We start from the raw sequence: 13,596 nt of genomic DNA on the forward strand, positions 1-13,596 counted from the left end.
TTCACCTTGTCAATCAACAATTAACCCCCAATAATTCAATCCACAAATTACAGTTAACAATCAATCATAAAATACATTGCAATGCAATTCAATCCACCAACAGTTTATGCAATGATTCTAGACTCATCTAGATGCATGTGGTACCAAATCACCTCTAGGTCGTCACCTTCGATGCAACAAAAACATCGTACTCACCTCAATTGGATATAAAATCCGCCACCATCAGTCATGGATATAAAATCCACCACCATCAGTCATGAATGCATGAACATATGACTCAACTACAAATGAATATGTTCACACAAACAATAATCACCTCACCATCATCAACACTTGTATATATGCAATCATCAACAAGTCACCACCAATTTAACATATATACAATCACCAACAACATCAAAAATCACACAACATGAAGTTGTCACATAATTACACCACCAATCATCTTCACATAACATATAACAATTCTCCGTAAAGGATTCACAATCAATTGGTTCTCAAAAGTCCTCTTTAGTCAAGTTCGTCTCTCGAAATCACAACATTAAATTAGTTGAACATTTAAGTCAAAACCATGTAAACAAGCTCAATTGCCTATGCCTTGTATTCTCACAACCCACATGTGTGTGCAGTAGAGGTTACGTAAGCATTTCGTCGGCCATATGCGACGAATTAATGAAAATCACAAGGTTCGTCTCAATTATCATTTTTCAAAGAATTTCCCAATTTCTAAGTAAAACAAGTAGGTTCACTACATCACAGTTTAACCACCTTAGTTGCACTCTTAAAAATGAAGTTTTCGAAGATTAAAAACATTCCACAAGGATTGGGTCAACTTAGAACTAGTTATGCGGGATTTTTCGACAAAACGTTTCAAGAGTATTTTCCCCATAACTTGCAAACCAAAAATTGTATTCAAGTCAAACCAACGCCCTTAGAAAGATAAAAATATTATCTACAATTTTCATGTTTGTACCATAAACCAGTTCACGACTAAAACGAGTGAAAAAGCTGCTAGAGTGCAAAACAGGAACCCTGTCCTGCTACAACTCGCCACTGCAAGTAGAGCTACTCGCCACTGCGAGTTAGCAGTCACTCGCTGTTGCGAGTAAGCTTGCTCGCAGCTGCGAGTTATGACAGTTCAGTCTCGGGAAAAAGAGCCATTTTCACCCCAAAACCCCAATTTTGACTTCCCAATGCCCAAATTTGATCCCAAGGTTCATCCAAACATTTCTAAACATGAAAAGACATTCAATTCCATATAAAATTTGTCCTAAAACATTCTCTAAACAAAATTCATCATTTGACCCAATTTTCATCAAACATTCAAAAACAACACAAAGTCATAGCAAACTCCACAATTATGATTACCCAATGTTTTAATCATCAACAACAACATCTCTCAACCACAACAGCAACTAATCATCATGAACTTATCAACAATTCATCACAACAACACATCATATCATCATTTTTGAACAAAAATGCAAAGCTCACATATAACGACAACTTAAGCATGTAATTTCATCATCAACAACTCAATTAACTTTTAATTTACATACCCAAACATTGCATCAAAACATGTACACAAATTTACAATCAATTAGACTCAATTCAACAATTTCACAAAATGGGTAAAATAAAAAAAAATGTGAATTATGGTTGAAATCTAACCCTCTTACCTCTAACACCAAGATCCTCTAACCCAAGCTTCAATTTAGCTCCTAGATGATGAATCCCCTCTTTGCCTTCTAACCCTTGTTGTTGTTCTTCTCTCTAGCCTCTATCTCTTCTCTTCTCAAATGAAATGAAATGTGAAATGTTTGTAAAACCTAATTTCACCAACAACTAGAGTTTATATATATGCTCTACTCAATTGGACTTACCTCTCAAACCTTAATGGGCCTAACACATTTCTATTTTAACACCCAAAATGTCACTACTCACTTAATGATAAATTATATCACTAATGGCCACTTAACGGTAATTAAAATAATTACTACACCTTTTTGTAACTTGGTAAAATAATATTCTTACTAAGCACTAAAAATAACCTCCAACAAAATTACAAAAATTACCACTGCCTTCAAAATGACCAAAATGCCCCTAAGTCCAAAATGACTAAAATACCCCTCCAATACCGAAATCTACGAATCCCGACCAAAATAAACACAAAAGCAAGTAATCACATATAAACACATATAACACACATAAATAAATAATAAAATAAAACTAGCGAAAATCGGGCTGTTACAACTCTCCCCCACTAAAAAGAATTTTCGCCCTCGAAAATTAACTGAAGGAAACAACTCTGGATACACAACCCTCATCCTACTCTCCGATTCCCAAGTGGCACTCTCACCGGTCGGTCCAACCCAAATCACTTTAACCAAAACGACCTCCTTGCCACGCAAACGCTTCACTTCACGATCCTCAATCCTAACTGGCCAAGTCTCAACGGTAAAATTATCCCTTACTTCTAAATCATCCACTTGAATCACATGAGACGCATCATACACATACTTCCTCAACTGAGACACATGAAACACATCATGAAGATTCGACAAAGATGGCGGTAACGCGATCCGATACGCTACAACCCCAACCTTCTCAACAATCTCAAAGGGTCCAACAAAACGAGGAGTCAACTTCCGACACTTCAAAGCACGACCAACACCGGTTACAGGATTCACTCTCAAAAACACATGATCACCAACCTGAAACTCAAGGTTTTTCCTCCTTTTATCGTGATAACTCTTCTGCCTATTCTGAGATGCTTTCATCTTCTCTTGAATCATCTTAACCTTTTCCGTAGTTTTTTGCACAACATCCGTTCCTAACAAAGAACTTTCTCCTGACTCATACCAACACAACGGAGTTCTACACCTCCGACCATACAAAGCCTCAAACGGTGCCATTCCGATACTAGAATGAAAACTGTTGTTGTAGGTAAACTCAATCAATGGTAAACATTCGACCCAACTGACACCTTGCTCCAACACACAAGCTCTCAACAAATCTTCCAAACTCTGAATAGTCCTCTCTGTCTGACCATCAGTCTGGGGATGATAAGCAGAACTCAACCTCAACTTAGTTCCCAAAGCATCTTGCAAACTCTCCCAAAACTTAGAAGTAAACCTCGGATCCCGATCCGACACAATACTAGAAGGAACACCATGCAATCTAACAATCTGCTCAATGTAGATTTTAGCCAACTTCGCCATAGACATTCCGGTCTTAATAGGAACAAAATGTGCCGACTTCGTCAACCGATCAACAATCACCCAAATAGAATCAAAACCCTTAGCAGTCTTTGGCAACGCTCCAACAAAGTCCATTGATATACTATCCCACTTCCATTCTGGCACAAACATCGGCTGCATCAAACCTGATGGCTTCTGATGTTCAATCTTAGACTTCTGACACACCAAACAAGCATACATAAACTCTGCGATCTCTTTCTTCATTCCAGGCCACCAAAACAACTTCTTCAAATACTGATACATCTTAGTCGCTCCTGGATGAATACTCAAACTACTTCTGTGACCTTCTTCCAAAATCTGCCTCTTAAGCTCAAGAACACTTGGTACACAAACACGATCACGAAACATCAAAACACCGTTCTCATCCAACCTGAAATCCTCACCTTTACCTTGGTTAACCAACACTACTCGATCTACAAGTTCCAAATCTCCCTTCTGACCATTCTTGATCTCCTCCAGAATATTACTCGTCAGTTTCAACATTCCCAACCTCACACCATCCGGTGTCAACTCACTAACCAAACTCAAATCTCGAAACTGCTCAATCAACTCCAACTCTTTAACCATCAAAGCAGACATATGCAACGACTTCCTACTCAAAGCATCAGCAACAACATTGGCCTTTTCAGGATGATAGCTCAACTGGAAATAAAAATCCTTAAGATACTCCAACCATCTCCTCTGCCTCATATTCAACTCCTTCTGGTCAAACAAATAATTCAAACTCTTATGATCACTGAACACTTCAAACTTAGAACCATACAGATAATGCCACCAAATCTTCAACACATACACAACGACCGCTAATTCCAAATCATGAGTCGGATAATTCTTCTCATGCACTTTCAACTGCCTCGAAGCATAAGCCACAACCTGACGATTCTGCATAAGCTCACCACTAAGACCCATCTTAGAAGCATCACAATACACAACAAACGATTCCTTCGGATTCGGCAAAATCAACACTGGAGCCGAAGTTAACCTCTTCTTCAACTCTTGGAAACTCTTCTCACACTTAGCATCCAAAACATAAGCTTGTCCTTTCCGAGTCAACTGCGTCAATGGCAACGCCAACTTAGAGAATCCCTCAATGAACCTCCGATAATAACCTGCCAATCCAAGAAAGCTCCTCACTTCAAAAACAGACTTAGGTGATTCCCATTGCAACACTGCATCAACCATCGACGGATCCACGGCAATACCACCTTTAGAAATCACATGACCAAGGAAACTCACTTCCCGCAACCAAAACTCACACTTCGACAACTTAGCAAACAACTTCTTCTCCTTCAAAACTCCCAACACAATCCTCAAGTGCTCGGCATGCTCTTCTTCAGACTTCGAATACACCAAAATATCATCGATAAACACCACCACAAAACGGTCCAGAAAAGGATGAAATATTCTATTCATATATTCCATGAAAACACCTGGCGCATTACACACTCCAAATGGCATCACAGAATACTCATAGTGTCCATACCTCGTTCTAAATGCAGTTTTGGATATATCTTCCGCCTTTACTCGAATCTGATGATATCCTGATCTCAAATCAATCTTATTGAACACTTCTGCACCAACCAACTGATCCATCAAATCATCAATCCTCGGAAGCGGATACCGATTCTTAATTGTCACCTTGTTCAACTGCCGATAATCCACACACAACCTCATGCTTCCATCTTTCTTCTTAACCAACAACACTGGAGCTCCCCACGGCGAAACACTTGGCCTGATAAACTGTTTCTCTAGCAACTCTTCCAACTGCTTCTTCAACTCACCCAATTCATCGAAATAGGACTCGTTCCAGGTACCAAATCAATTGCAAACTCAACTTCCCTCTCCGGCGGTAACTTGGTAATGTCGTTCGGAAAAACTTCTGGAAACTTTTGCACTACCGAAAAATCACCAACACCTTTCTCACTACTTTCCTTCAAGGATACAAACATCATGAACACACTAGCTTCGCCATCCAAGGACTTCTTCACTTGTTCCGCGGTCAAGAACTTACCACCTTCCTTAGCTACTGGCTTAGAAAACGTCACACTCTTGGTCAAACAATTAATGTTAACACCAAAAGGCAACATCCAATCCATACCAAAAATCACGTCCATATGCTTCAACGGAAGACACACAAGATCCAACTCAAAATCAACATTGCCAAAACTAACAGGGCACTTAGCACACACTAAAGAAGTAGTCACTGAACCACTAGCCGGGGTGTCGATAACCATCCCTCGAGACAACGGAGTCACAACCAAACCCAAACGCTCAACACAACTAACCGCAATAAAAAAATGAGTAGCACCAGTATCAATAATTGCAATCAAAAGAGTACTATTGATAAAACACATACCTCGGATGAGATTATCCAGATGCTCTACTTGTTCCGCATTCAATGCAAACACCTTGCCCGCAGCCTTCTTCAGTTTGGTACACCTAGTACTGATATGCCCCTTCTCACCACAATTGTAGCAAGTGATCTCCTTCTTGCACTCAACAGCCTTGTGACCTGCTTCTCAACACTTGTAGCACTTCTCACTACCCTTGCAATCATTAGCAAAATGTCCCAATGTGCCACACTTGTAGCACCTCACCTCAGCAACATTCACCTTAGAGCCTCCACCAGATTCTCTCTTCTTGCATTTGTCCTTGTTGTACGGATTACCAAATCCACGACTCTTTCCTTTCTTCTCATTCTGAGCCATGTAGTGATTAACCTTAGCTTTTCCAGCATCATCAAACATGGGACACTTATGCACCAAAGTATCAAAATCACGGATCTCCTGAATACACATGTACTGATAGATGTCGGGCCTCAAACCGCTCTCGAACTTCACACACTTGGAAACCATAGCATCCTCCGCATTGATGTACGGACAAAACCTCGAAAGCTCCTCAAACTTCGCTGCATACTCAGCCATTGAACGTTTCTCTTGCTTCAAGTTCAAGAATTCCACTTCCTTCTTAGTCCTCAAATCCTCAGGAAAGTACTTCCTTAAAAACTCAGTCTTGAACCTAGCCCAAGTCACAGCTCCACCAGCGTCTAGCCTTCCTTTAACATTGGTCCACCAATACTCAGCTTCTTCAGCAAGCATGTGAGTAGCCAACCTGACCTTCTGGTCCTCACTAGTCACCATAGCACGAAAGATCCTTTCCATGACTTGCACCCACTTCTGAGCTCCATCCGGGTCATACCTACCCTTGAACGTCGGTGGATAGTTTCGCAAGAAACGATCCAACCTCCGCTCCTCCGCCTCTCCAGGATCACGACGACCAACTGCCGCCTGCTCATTAACCTGAGCCAACACTTGAGCCATCGAAGTCAAAGCCTAAGCAATCGCTCCATCATCTCTACCACCGGCCATCTCACTTCTACACAAAACCAACCAACAGATAAGAACAACAGCACAACAACACAAGAACAAGTACCGAAGGTAACTCATTACCATTCGCATACTAACAGGGTAAATCAACAAACACTAGTCTACTAGTCCAGACAAGACTGACCACGGCTCTGATACCAACTTGTAACACCCTATTTCTAATAAGCGGTAAAACGCGCGAATATACGTACATATTCTAGAAATAGATGCTACGTCTTCGAATCAAATCACAAAACATACATGCATAAAGATCATGTTACACAACATAGCAGCGAAACATACATATAATTCATAAACATCTTTGGATCTCAACAAAATACAATTGTATTCTCCAATTCTCAAATAACAAATACATCTCAACTCCAAATACATAGTCCAAAAATAAAACTAACATGCAAGAACTATCCTAGATCAGAGCCCTAATCTAGACACTTGCATAAAAAGAGGAACTCCACTCCTCGACATCATCAAGCAAACAACTAAGCATCATGTACTCCATCTACCCGTCCATACGGAAAGGTAGGTGGTAAACCACTGAGGATTAGCATTACATCATCGCAATCCACGAAAAACATTTATCATGAACATTGGAAATGAAAGAATATATTCAAGAATAACAATCCGTACATATATTCACAAGTATCCACAACACATGCATATTATTCTTTACCATCATTCCAAGTTCATCTCAACAAGTGTATCATACACATATCTTAAATTCACCTTGTCAATCAACAATTAACTCTCAATAATTCAATCCACAAATTACAATTAACAATCAATCATAAAACACATTGCAATGCAATTCAATCCAGCAACAGTTTATGCAATGATTCTAGACTCATCTAGATGCATGTGGTACCAAATCACCTCCAGGTCGTCACCTACGATGCAACAAAAACATCGTACTCACCTCAATTGGATATAAAATCCGCCACCATCAGTCTTGGATATAAAATCCACCGCCATCAGTCATGAATGCATGAACATATGACTCAACTACAAATGCATATGTTCACACAAACAATAGTCACCTCACCATCATCAACACTTGTATATATGCAATCATCAACAAGTCACCACCAATTTAACATATATACAATCACCAACAACATCAAAAATCACACAACATGAAGTTGTCACATAATTACACCACCAATCATCTTCACATAACATATAACAATTCTCCGTAAAGGATTCACAATCAATTGGTTCTCAAAAGTCCTCTTTAGTCAAGTTCGTCTCTCGAAATCACAACATTAAATTAGTTGAACATTTAAGTCAAAACCAAGTAAACAAGCTCAATTGCATATGCCTTGTATTCTCACAACCCACATGTGTGTGCAGTAGAGGTTACGTAAGCATTTCATCGGCCAAATGCGACAAATTAATGAAAATTACAAGGTTCGTCTCAATTATCATTTTTAAAAGAATTTCCCAATTTCTAAGTAAAACAAGTAGGTTCACTACATCATAGTTTAACCACCTTAGTTGCACTCTTAAAAATCAAGTTTTCAAAGATTAAAAACATTCCACAAGGATTGGGTCGACTTAGAACTAGTTATGCGGGATTTTTCGACAAAACGTTTCAAGAGTATTTTCCCCATAACTTGCAAACCAAAAATCGTATTCAAGTCAAACCAACGCCCTTAGAAAGATAAAAATATTATCTACAATTTTCATGTTTGTACTATAAACCAGTTCACGACTAAAACGAGTGAAAAAGATGCTAGAGTGCAAAACAGGAACCATGTCCTGCTACAACTCGCCACTGCAAGTAGAGCTACTCGCCACTGCGAGCTAGCAGTCACTCGCTGTTGCGAGTAAGCTTGCTCGCAGCTGCGAGTTATGACAGTTCAGTCTCGGGAAAAAGAGCCATTTTCACCCCAAAACCCCAATTTTGACTTCCCAATGCCCAAATTTGATCCCAAGGTTCATCCAAACATTTCTAAACATGAAAAGACATTCAATTCCATATAAAATTTGTCCTAAAACATTCTCTAAACAAAATTCATCATTTGACCCATTTTTCATCAAACATTCAAAAACAACACAAAGTCATAGCAAACTCCACAATTATGATTACCCAATGTTTTAATCATCAACAACAACATCTCTCAACCACAACAGCAACTAATCATCATGAACTTATCAACAATTCATCACAACAACACATCATATCATATCATCATTTTTGAACAAAAATGCAAAGCTCACATATAACGACAACTTAAGCATGTAATTTCATCATCAACAACTCAATTAACTTTTAATTTACATACCCAAACATTGCATCAAAACATGTACACGAATTTACAATCAATTAGACTCAATTCAACAATTTCACAAAATGGGTAAAATAAAAAATATGTGAATTATGGTTGAAATCTAACCCTCTTACCTCTAACACCAAGATCCTCTAACCCAAGCTTCAATTTAGCTCCTAGATGATGAATCCCCTCTTTGTCTTCTAACCCTTGTTGTTGTTCTTCTCTCTAGCCTCTATCTCTTCTCTTCTCAAATGAAATGAAATGTGAAATGTTTGTAAAACCTAATTTCACCAACAACTAGAGTTTATATATATGCTCTACTCAATTGGGCTTACCTCTCAAACCTTAATGGGCCTAACCCATTTCTATTCTAACACCCAAAATGTCACTACTCACTTAATGGTAAATTATATCACTAATGGTCACTTAACGGTAATTAAAATAATTACTACACCTTTTTGTAACTTGGTAAAATAATATTCTTACTAAGCACTAAAAATAACCTCCAACAAAATTACAAAAATTACCACTGCCTTCAAAATGACCAAAATGTCCCTAAGTCCAAAATGACTAAAATACCCCTCCAATACCGAATTCTACGAATCCCGACCAAAATAAACACAAAAGCAAGTAATCACATATAAACACATATAACACACACAAATAAATAATAAAATAAAACTAGCGAAAATCGGGCTGTTACACCTTTCATCAAATATTCGTTCCTGAAAAAGGCAATAGACAAAGTAGAAACAAAAAAAGATATATCATATGGCAACACAATTGAAAACCAATATCTCTCTTAAGGTTTTATTTCAAAGTACACTAATCACAATCTCAAGTATTCCTTGTGAACCTATTCAACCCAACATCAAGTCTCAAGTGAGTGTGTGTGTGCAGTCCAACCCTTTTCTTGCTTCTGTATAAGACAGATATTATGAGGAACATGTTTCAGCCATAACACTAAAGGAACCGAGAAAAGTCCTTTTTTCATTTCATATAAGAGAGATGGGAATTCAGTTAAAATTAGATTAACAATTTAAGCACAAGGGGCTGCAGATTGCTTAGGGGCTATCTATCCTCATAGGAAGTCATTATGGAGAGGGTGTGCTTTCCTCCTAGATTCAAAATCACCCTAAGTAGTGCTGCAAAATTTTTGATCATCTCCGCGTAGGAAGTCTTTTTGGAGAGGGTGTCCTTTCCCCCTAGCTTTGATGAATTTTATTTCCTCTTTTGAGCGATTTGGAACTTAAGTTCAATTAGGGAGTCGCCACCACATTTAGGAAGTTAGAGAGGGAGTGTCCTTTCCTCCACATGTTGGTGCCATTCTCCCGCCCCATTTTAGTTTAACACATTATAAATATAACAATAAAGCACATTATTTCCCACACAAACTTATACTACTTTTACTCTAAAGACTTTTAAGGGTCTAAGTTACCATTAAAGATAGAACGAGTTCCTTAAAATACCTACTCATACACTTGCTCAAAGATTGCAACTGGGTGCTTTTCTCATTGGAGAATTTTTCACAATAAAACATGATGTGGGTATAGCAAGAACACTAAAAACACAAGAAATTACTTTCATATACAAGAAACAACCTTTTAAGAAGAGACAACAAAAAATTTTATGCCATAATTTCCATTAAAAACAAGCTACTTAATCATACCTTTCGCTATAAAAACAAAACAAAAGAATAAAGTTCAAGGGAGTTTGGAAACACAACGACTCTAGACACTTTATTAGGATCCCCCCACACTTAGGAAAAGCATTGTCCTCAATGATTTAAAAGAAAAGAAAATTAAAAGAAATAGAAGGAGAGGAATAAGAAGAAGGAGTAGAAGAGAGAGTAAGAGAAAGAGAGAAGAGATAAGGGAAGAGAGGAAGAGGAAAGCTCACAATTGTTCATTGAGGTCCATAAGGAGGACCTTGAAGATGAAGGTGTTGCATCATCCTCCGGAGCATTTCATTGTTTTCTTCATTTATGTGGTTGCCCCTTTGGACATCGTTTCTTAGCCCCGATAATTCAACACCTTGCTTTTGTTGCTCGGTGCTTATCCTCTCAACCTCGGTTTGCATCCATGCCCATCATTCATTGTCATTTAGCTCTCCGGCTTCTTGGTCATGGTGTTCTTCCTCATGACCCTCTCCTTCATCAAGATTCTGCTCCTCATGTACCTATTCTTTTGCTCGGGATCCTTGAGTTCGATACCATGATTGCGGGCTGTTGATTGCTTTTTGCACTACTTCCAGAGTCTTCAATTTCCTCTTGGATGCCATGGACCTAGTTGACTTGGTTTTGGTTTGGGTTAAGGTTAGGTTTTTGTGTGGGAAATGTTGGTTTAGTGATTTGGTTGGGGTTTAATGAAGGTTTTTTTAGTTTAATGATGAAGATTAGTGAAGAAATTGGGTTAGGGTTTAATGGACTATGATTTTGGTGTTTGGATGGGTGAAGGTTGGTTTTATCGGTGGTTAAGTTTGGAATGATGAATGAGGATGATTTGGTTAAGAATTTGTTGGATTTGGTGGAGTTATGGAGGTTTGAAGGTTGCGGGTTAATGGAGTTTTTAGAGAGAAGTGAGTGAATGGGGAAGGAATTTTTTTTTTGAGGGTATGTGGTGCAGAAGCTTGGCACGGGCAGTGCCAAGTTTCTGCCATTTTGTTGGTTTTGGGTTGTTTTGGCTTGGCACGGCCGTGCCACCACAGGCACGGGCCGTGCCAACATTTTGGGCATCATAGGATCAATTTTTTTTTCTTTTCATTTTCTTGAATCATGCTCGGACAATTACCTACAAAACAACTTAAAACAACGAAAAACAAACAAAATAAAAACAGTTAAATGCGTGGGTTGCCTCCCACGAAGCGCTTGTTTAAAGTCATTAGCTTGACGATTAGAAAGTGGTTCATCTATCCTATACCCAATCTTTCAGAAAGGGACAATGGCATCAAACTAACATTCTCTCCCAAATCACACATGGCTCTTTCTATAATCTCAGATCCTATGACACATGGTATGGAAAAACTCCCTAGATTCTTAAGTTTAGGTGGCAATTTGTTTGGAGGTATTTCAATAAAATTCCTAAACTGGTCATCTAACTTGGAATTAACAAAACCTTGTGTTAAAGGAATTTCAGGCTCATGAGGTGGTGAAACAAATGACTTATCATTCTCTCCTATGGCTTTCTCACCTTGAGGCTCATCACTCTCTATCTCTCCTTCATTGTTCTTAGCGTTGATAACGGAGTCTTCTAATTGTTTACAATCCCTAAGAGTAATATCACATATTTGGCCTTTGGGGTTGGTTTCGATTTGACATGGAAAGATTCCGGTGGTAAGAGAGGAAGCAACCGCTTTTTGGGCTACTTGAGAGATTTGAGTCTCTAGCAATTTTTGGTGAGTAGAAATGGAGTCCACTTTAGATGTAAGCTTGACAATAGAGTCATTCAAAAATCCAATTTGATTTTTAAGTTATTGAAATTGCTTGGATTGATCCATAACACATTTTTCTAGTAAAATTTCAAGCTGGATTTTTGAGGGACTCCTTGGTTGTTTGCATAACCGGGCGGTGTTGTTTGTTGTCTAAAAAGATTTTGAGGAGTTTGAAAAAAAAATTGGTTGTTTCTACACCCTTGATTATAGTTTACTTGCTCAGGACCTCTAACAACACTACCTAGTTGACAATCAATGCCAATATGGCCAAATACACCACAAACTTCACAAGGAGATGATATAGGAACAGGTGTGACAACACTAGTATTTATTTTATCAAATTTTTGTGTGAGTGTGTCGTCTTTAGCAGCTTGATGATCAAGGGAAGAAATTTCATACATACCTACATCCTTTTTAGAGGGTGAAGGAGCAACATTAGGGATGTCCCTTCCGTAGGTCCACTGATAGTGGTTTTGTGCCATGTCCTCGATCATAGCATATGCTCCTGTGCATGTTTTATTCATCAAAGTTCCACCTGCAGCTGCATCAACATAAATTTTTGTGGTATACAAAAGACCTTTATAAATAGTGTGAATAATAAGCCACTTCTCTAAACCATGATGGTGACAAAGTCTAAGAATTTCTTTGAAACGCTCCCACGCATCGTAAAGAGATTCTCCATCTTTTTGAGTGAATTGCGTGATTCGATTCCTTAATTGAACAGTTTTAGAATAGGGAAAGAATCAGGCAAGAAAAACTTGCCTCATTTGATGCCATGAAGTGATAAAACCAATTTCCAATGAATGAAACCATGCACTAGCTCTACCCCCTAAGGAAAAAGGAAAGAGGTCCGCCTTACGGCCTCTTGGTTTGCATTTAAGGTTCCACTGAGTCTTAAAAAAGTTGAAACATGAAAATTCGGATCCTCAGTGGGTGATCCGAAAAATTGATTTTGCTGCACTAAGTGAATAAGTGTAGGTTCTATTTCAAAGTTGTCCTCAACCGTTGGGTACACAATAGCATCGTATGACTCATTTGAAGATGGGATTGCATACTCTTTGAGAGTGCGTTCCTCAGCCATATCTTTATTATTTTATGCTTCCCAAGAAGTTAAAGGCAAAAGAAGAAATAGATAGAAAGAAAGAAAGAGAAAAAGAAAAAGAAAATAAAGAAAAGGATTTTTTTCAGTCTAATCGTTAAAAAAAATCAATCAAATTGCAATAACTCCCTGCAACGGCGCCAAAAACTTGA

At 38.5% G+C, this 13,596-nt stretch overlaps 1 non-coding gene across 1 annotated transcript; it reads left to right on the forward strand.

Annotated features, from left to right (window-relative positions):
• The first annotated feature begins 12,957 nt into the window (after positions 1 to 12,957).
• LOC146937420 (small nucleolar RNA R71) lies at positions 12,958 to 13,064 on the forward strand. The gene has a single exon (XR_015033725.1). It is a non-coding gene; the product is annotated as a small nucleolar RNA R71 (small nucleolar RNA).
• The last annotated feature ends 532 nt before the right edge of the window (positions 13,065 to 13,596 follow it).

Source organism: Medicago sativa, chromosome 3 (assembly GCF_051527215.1).
Source record: "Medicago sativa cultivar Bolivia chromosome 3, Bolivia_mono, whole genome shotgun sequence".
NCBI lineage: Eukaryota > Viridiplantae > Streptophyta > Magnoliopsida > Fabales > Fabaceae > Medicago > Medicago sativa.